Here is an 8,211-nt window from a genome sequence, read left to right as displayed (position 1 = left end):
TAGCAGCATTATGTTAAATCTGCAATACGTATTAAAAGTAAATTATGTATGCAATAAATATGTATTATAAACTTCTTTTAAAAATATATTATGCTTGTTTTGTTATAAATTGACATATTGTATTATAAATGTATTAAAACGTGTGATAGATGTATTAATCATCAATAAAACTTGTACTATATGTGAATAATAAATTGTTCTCTGTAATATATATTATAAATATATTAGAAGTGATTAAGTGGAAAAAAAGTTATTGATATAAATGGTAAATATTTTTTTAATATAGTATATTAACGTAAGTTTCACCTACATCTACTACCCCTGTACGTTCTTCTTCTTCTTCTTCTTTCGGGCAAAAATACGACCCAACTCGTGAAACCAAGAAAAAATCGAAACCCAAATACCCCAGAGAACCTTCAACACGAGCCCTCTCTCGCGGTCGTCCTCTCCTCTCGTACGAATTTTTCCAAAGAATCTTCCAGGTGTCTCCATCCCCTCGATCCTTCATCCTTGCTCCTTGAATCGGACGGACTTCGTGCTAAATCCATTGGGAATTTTTCCTCATTTGAGTTAGCAACCTTATCCTCAAAGGATTTCAAATTTAAAATTTTGAATTTCATCCGTAAAACCTCACATGTTTCCCCCAAAATCAGTCCCCATCTCATTCTATAAAAGTTCTCTTTATTCTTCATTGGAAGTGTTGGAAACAACATATTTGGAAAAAGATTGGGAAAAATCTGAGCGGGTATACAAAGTTAGACACGACGTTACAGAAAAAGATAAAGATTTGGATATAGAAATAGACCAAAAAAACATATCAGTGAAACAGGAGATACTTAAGTTTTCGGTTTCACTTTGAACTCAAGTTCTTGTCATCTTCTCGTAGTCTCAAGTTGGTTGTGAAATTGTCTCCAACAGTTAGAGTCTCAGTTTGCTACTTCGGAAAAGGTATATAGTTTCCCCTTTCTTTTAATCTCCCTCTTTAGTTTCAATTGTCGATATGAATATAGCTTGAATGGTTGTGTATATATGGATGTTGGGAGGATGGTTCCGATTTGCTGTTTCTCTTGTTTTATCAGCTTTTTCATGATATATTTGTGAATTGTGATTGGTCTTCAAAAGTTTCTTCAGTCTAGGTTAACTCTCTTAAATCTGCCTCAATAATCAGTATCCAACATTTGGTCATTCTTTCTCTACTTTGAACTAAATGTGCGAATCGAAATGTATATTTGTTTAAGCTTACGTTCGTGCTTCCGTTACTCCGTATCTTGAATCTATTCACTGAAATAAATCAGTGCCCGATAGTTATAAAGGGATTTGTTCTGTTTAGCCTCCAAAAGGGATTTGATGTCTCTTTTATTATTGTGCTTGTCTGATTCTTAGTTTGGGTTTTGTAGTGAAGGTGATGGGTTGAAAATAGTAGTTTGGGTCCTGTTTAGCTAGCTGAAATCAAGAGCTAAGTTTATAATTATTCGACTGTCAAATAGAAGTGTTCTATGATTGTTTTGTTGTTGTTGTTGTGCAAAGATGTTTTCTTCCATGTTTTATCTCTTTCATCGAGTTTAATGGGTCGAAATATATTGTCTCGAATACTATTTTGTTGAAACTTCCCTGTTTTCTTGGTTTTTTTTTTTTATAGATTTTGTAGTTTGTTGGAAATTCTCCTTCCTCTTGTCTATTCGATGTATCTTAATCATAAGTTGACATATAATTTTCTTGTTTAGAATAAGATATGGTTTGCTCCAATATTTCATAGCAATTTAGCATCATTTGCCATGAACAACAATGTTTTGCTCTTTAAAATAATTTGTTGAGAATTATACTCCCTTATCCTTTACTGTTAAGTTATAGAGTAGGAATCATATACCCTTTAGTTCACTATTGGCTTGATTTTCAATCCTTTCTTTGCTCTGTAGTATGTTTGTCAAATTTAGGTGATGTTATTGTTTAAACGTGCAACTATTTTTTTTTCAACGTGATGTCAGATTGGTCATTGTTCTCCACAGTCATTTAATATGTCTCTTTGTCATTACTTGTTTAGGACTTTGTATGTAGTTTACATGATTAATGATAAATCCTCATGTCAAAGTAGTAATCAACTATTAAGGGTAGATTATTAGTCATTGTTCCATTCTAAGCATTTTTTGGGGGTATACTTCACTGTAATTGTTGTTTAACATATCATCCTGAATGTAGCTTAACTCGATCATGGCTGAAAATATGTTCGTTATGCTAAAATGACTTTATATTATCGTTCTTCTTTAATGCGCTTCACTTGCCTTCCCAATATCTAATTATCTTTGAAATGGAAGTTTCCCTTTGTTTCACGTGCTGGAACCATATTTGCCATGAATTTTCTTCCCAATATCTCATTGCAGTGATCTCTTAGTTTATATTTGATATGCTTGATGGTTCCAAGTCATCACTTCATTATTATTAATTGTATTCAATGTTGCTGCCCTTTTCTTTTTGCTCTCTCAGTATACTAATTTTATTTCCTTTTGACTTTCCATGTGAAACTTATTCTAGTTAACCATAAACTCTTATCTTTCTGTTGCATTCGGAGAGAGAGCAGTAAAAGCTCAAATTTCTCTTTTGAGTCAACTAGCCATAGAATCGATGAACAGGTCCAAAAGTTGAGAATTTTTGAGCGGCACGAGTTCGAGAGTTGAAGGGATTGGGTCAAAAAATCCATCGTCTTTTTTAGTTGTTATTTATTATTTTTCGGCCTAATCCCTTGCCATTTTCATTATTATTAACTTTTAAGTTTAGGAGAGGTGGAAATGGGCCAAAAGTCAAAACAAAATGGGCGCAAATACAGGTCCAGGCGGACAGAAATTGAATTTGGGCCCAACATATCTCTCTCTCTTTTACTTTATTGCGTATTTATTTGTTGAAATTTGTCGTTACTTTTAGCGTTTGAAAATTTCAAATCCACGCAAGAAGCTATTTCGCTTTAACAATTTAAATAAATTAATCAAGTCTGAATAGACTTAAAATAAATTTTACGAGCCAAATTTCAGTTAGATAATTAGGATGATATTTCACTTCTTTAAAGGATTTCGAATAAACTTGAATATAGTTTAAGTTATTGTAAGCCAATCATTTTAGTTGCTGGAAAATTGTATTAACGGGTATTTTAGGTGCCTTAAACACCTTCCTAAAATACTAATAAGAACCCTCGAACCCCCTTAAGTATTTTTTTCATTAGATTTACTGTTTTGATCTTTTTAAAAAATAAGGTTTATTGTTTTTTCCTAAAATTAAGTGGTCACTCTAAGCCAACTCTAAAAAACTATAAATATTTTTTCCAAAATAAAACATATGTTCATTTCAGTAGCTTTTATAGTATGCTTATGATATACCGGACAGAGGGTAAGCTTGGGGTCACTCGTGATCGTAGGTCCTGTGTTACATCAAGCGTTAGCCTCGGTACATGACATAATTAATATAAAATAGAAAAATCTAGCATATATTTGATTGAACAAAATTGATAAATAATACATTTGAATGTATTTCTTCGTATTGGTAGGAGAGAGAGAGATAGGAGAGAAAGAGGGAGAGTGTGCGAGAAAGGGAGAGGGAGAGAGGGTTTTCTATAAAAACAACAAATAGTGAGTTTTTGTAGTTAATTTAAATTATAGTTTTTTTCCACAAATATTTTTGGTATTTTTCCATGTTTCATAAATTTTTCTTTTTTTAATGTGTCTATTTTTTTTGTGGACCTCTAACAAGAGGCCATGTGGCAAAACTATTTTTACAAAACCACTATTAAAAATAATGGCACAAGTGAACATGCTTTATAATAGTAACATATAAATTAATCAACTTTTAACGAATGATTTAAGTGTAATTTTAACCGTGTGATGACATATTTTATAATTTTTCCTATTATTCATAAAAAGTACACTAAAAGTAAGCGTAAAAACTAGTATTGTTAAATAGACGTACCAACTTGTGTACAGTGTATGTGACATGCTACAAATATAATTAGTTATTAGTGTAACTGATTAATTATTATTTATTATAATTTTCATAAATAAAATTACTTGTAATTACATTCAAATAAGTTGCTTGTGTGCAAGATTCATCAAATCAAGTTATAGTTGGAAAATGACTAGAAAAAGTCAAAATATGCTTAATCACAATAATATGATCTTCATTATGTGAAACTAAACATTTTTAGAACAATAATTATAGTGTCATATACCAAAACGTCCTGATAAATTCCAACCCTTTTTTCCCTCAACATTGTAAGAAATCATAAAATACATGTCGCTATAATTACTATTATGAAGATGAATACCAGCTCTTATCACTACAACAAAAATAACTTTTAGCGGCATTAAATATTGATATTAATAAAGAGTGTTAAAGTCTTTATCGGTATTAGTTAAGTGCCATTAGAATCAATGTCGCTAAAGGATTTAGGGACACATAGAAAGAGTGACAATTGCCGCTAAAAATACATATTAAGCAGCAATTAAGAATTAAATGCCGTTAATGGTCATTTTTGTTATAGTGTATCATGTTAGGGTTCAAGCCCCTTGGAAGCTTAAGAAGGTAGTTAGCACTGTTGATAAATTTGCGAAGATCTTGATGCTTCCATTTGCATTCATTTTTCACCATATTTTTCGATGTTGGATGGAGGAAATTGCTGAGTTTGTAATGAAAGGGGGTGGGAATAAGCAAGGCGTTTCGTTAATTGATGTTACTGTAGAGGACTATCAAATAAATAATACACATGCTTCCCTTGAAAAGAAGATATTAGGCGAAGATTGTGCACTTATTTGTGAGCATTTGTTTAGAAATCGTGAACTTAGTGTTGATGATGAGATTGAACTTTATTGAGATACTGAAATTCAGAAATTTATATTCAAGTTAATTAAGAAATGTCATGTTTTATGAAATCTAGAGATTATTTTTTTAAGGAGATCAAATGGCTGTGATAATTATATTATCTGAATGTGTTGTTTACGGTAATATGTGATAATTTTCAATGGTTCTATCAAGCATATACAATCGTTGGCGCATATGCGCTTTTTGTGTCCTCTTTTATCAATGCAACTAAGTCGCACTAATATCCAAACATTGTTACTGTTATATAAGCTACACATTAATTCCCTGTTCAATTGCTATGATGTTTTTTTGTATAGAATTATAACATTGCTCGTGTAAAGTCAATGATTCACAATTTATTCATATCGATCTTCAAATACTTATTTGTGGAAATTCGTTGGTAGAATGAGAATAATTGGGGGTAGAAGGGTGGTAAATGAATGGGGGATTGAAAAGTTGGAATAAGATATGACTTTTTGGTTAACGCTTGAAATTGACTAAACAATTAATTCGAACAAATATGGAGCGTGACTGGATGGTTTTGGATCTATTACCGATTCTTCTTCATTATTCGAGTCTGATCATTCAGATAGAAATATTTTAATGAACTATATAGAAGAGTTATATATTACAATAATGCCATTACCGATCTATTAGCAACAAGTAGATCCCCTGAAGGAATTAGCACAAGAAGTCATAGTTACATTTCTTGATCATGATACTCGAGGACAACCAATGAAAGACGCTCATAATAAAGATTACAGGTCATTTTCTAATGTAATTGAAACTCTCAACTTTCTGAAATACAGAAGCTTTAATTTTTAAAAGACATCTAATGTTTGTGGTATAGAAGTCCATTATTCTACACTAGCTTTGGAATGTATCAGGAATAATTTGACATGGAATTTTGATTCATAATATCAAGTTGTAGTAAAAAAGGGATGAGAAAAAAAAATCTAAAATAGGATTAATCACAGTAATTTTTTCTTATCAATATGCAAACAAACTTTATTAGAAAAATAATTAGAGTGTCATATATCTGTTGGGTTTAGCAAGTGTGAATGGAAAAAGAAAAGAGAGAATATGAAAAGTGAGGGAACTATTTTGGAGGAAAAAATGAAAAGTCATTTGCAAGTTATTTCTCTCATATCGGCAAAAGAAAGGGAAATTGTTGTCCTTATCTAAGTAAACACTTCCATTACTTCTTAAAGAGCTAAGAAGAAGATGCCCCCTCGCACCGTCATCGTCGCTCGCTCGGCTTCGGCTTTGGCTTTGGATTTGACAATTGATTGATAAATTTTTTGGACAAAATTTATTTAATCAGTTTTTGTTAAATCAAATAAATCCTGTTAATATTATCTCTTATAAATTTGCGGGTAACGGTAACATTTCAAAAAGTTGTTACTCTTTCCAAAAATTCGTAACTTTCCAAAAAGCCGTTATTTTCCTAACAGACATATTTTTCTGAAAAGTTGTTATTTTTTTCAAAAGACACAACTTTCTGGATAAAAAATGTATGAACAGATTTTTCTGAACAGACACGTTTCTTGCTGAAAATGGCTATAAAAGGAAGTCAATTTGCGTTTTTTCAAACACTGAATGTTTTACTGCTCTTCATAAATTTTTTCTCTCAAACAAATCAAATTGTCGATGGACTGAGTCTGTGTGACTTATTGTTGTTATGAAGTTCGTTGAAGTTAAAGAAATTTGAGGTACCGCTATTTCTTTAACAAGATTAATCCGTTTTATCTTGGGAGAAATTAATCCATAACCTCGGGTACAGTGAGGGGATTAAATTTCTTAAGGACACATAGTAGTTTCTGTGGACTCGGATTACTTCTTGTATTCTATTTACTTTCTGTTTCATCTTATTCTGTTTCTGTCTTTTTTAGGCTAACCTTATAATACAGGTTGAATAACAATCTTAAGAAATTTAATAAGTTTCTGTATTTGAGGTTTCTGGAGATTAAAACCTTTATGGTTTTCTACTCTGCTTGAATTTTTAAAATTCATTCGATTAATAATTAAAAGAACATAAAATCTTTATCGTTAAATCAGAAACAGTGTGTGTAAAGATTTGCTCTTTACTGTTAGTATTTCAAATACTTTAATTATCTTCCATTTGTGACAGAAAAAAAAGAAAAATGACTAATTCAAGTCAAGCAAATGCTGGAAAAGTAACTGCTGCAACAGTAAGTGCTACAACAACATCGGTTGCACATAATCGTTAAAATGCTGCCTTAGCGCAGGCTGAGAAACCTGCAAAGTTTTCTGGAGTCGACTTTAAGAGATGGCAGCAGAAGATGTTCTTCTATCTCACTACGTTGAGTCTGCAGAAGTTCATTAATGAGAGTGTTCCTGTTATGTAAGATGAAACTCCGCCTGATGAACGATTCTTGGTAACAGAAGCATGGACACTACTCAGATTTTTGTAAAAATTATATTCTCAGTAGCCTGCAAGATGATCTGTACAATGTGTACAACAATGTCAAAACCTCAAAAGAACTCTGGAATGCTTTAGAAAAGAAGTACAAAACAGAAGATGTCGTAATGAAGAAATTCATTGTGGCAAAATTTCTGGACTATAAGACGATAGACAGTAAGACTGCCGTCACCCAAGTTCAAGAACTGCAGGTCCTAATCCATGATCTCCTTGCTGAAGGTATAAATTTATTTAATGCCTATGTTAGCAATATTAAGTTTTTTCTTAATACTCACATAATCTTTAATGTAGGATTGATTGTGAATGATGCCTTTCAAGTGGCTGCAATTATTGAAAAGTTACCTCCATTGTGGAAGGACTTCAAAAACTACTTGAAACATAAATGCAAGGCGATGACTGTTGAGATCTCATAGTAAGGTTGAGAATCGAAGATGATAATATGGATGTAGAAAAGAGGTCACGTGGTAATTCAGCAATATCTGGAGTACATTTTGTTGAAGAAGATCCCACAAAATTAAAGAAACGAAAGAAAGCATCTGGTCCAAAAAGAAATTCTCCTAAGAAGAAATTCAATGGAAACTACTTCAACTGTGGTAAACATGGTCATAGGGATACTGAATGTCGGGATCCTAAGAAGGACAAGAAAAAGAAGGATCAAGCAAACTTGGCTGAATACAAAGGAGAAATGGACGATCTCTGTGCAATGTTTTCAGAATGTAACTTGGTTGGAAATCCAAGAGAATGGTGGATAGATTCTGGTGCCTCATGCCATGTTTGTGCCAACAAAGAATTATTTTCATCATATACTCCAGCACCTACAGATGAGAAGTTGTTTATAGCAAACTCCGCTGTTGCAAAGGTGGAAGGAACTGACAAAGACCTATTAAAGATGACATCAGGCAAGGTGGTGACTTTGAATAGGGTCTCAC

The 8,211-nt window shown here is 32.2% G+C and overlaps 1 long non-coding RNA gene across 1 annotated transcript; it reads left to right on the top strand.

The window, feature by feature from the left end:
* Positions 1-311: 311 nt before the first annotated feature.
* On the top strand, positions 312-3,003 carry LOC114078250. Its single transcript, XR_003579742.1, has 2 exons — positions 312-948; positions 2,530-3,003. It is a non-coding gene; the product is annotated as an uncharacterized LOC114078250 (long non-coding RNA).
* The last annotated feature ends 5,208 nt before the right edge of the window (positions 3,004-8,211 follow it).

This window comes from Solanum pennellii, chromosome 8, assembly GCF_001406875.1.
Source record: "Solanum pennellii chromosome 8, SPENNV200".
Classification (NCBI taxonomy): domain Eukaryota; kingdom Viridiplantae; phylum Streptophyta; class Magnoliopsida; order Solanales; family Solanaceae; genus Solanum; species Solanum pennellii.
This window is presented reverse-complemented; position numbering and strand designations above follow the sequence as displayed.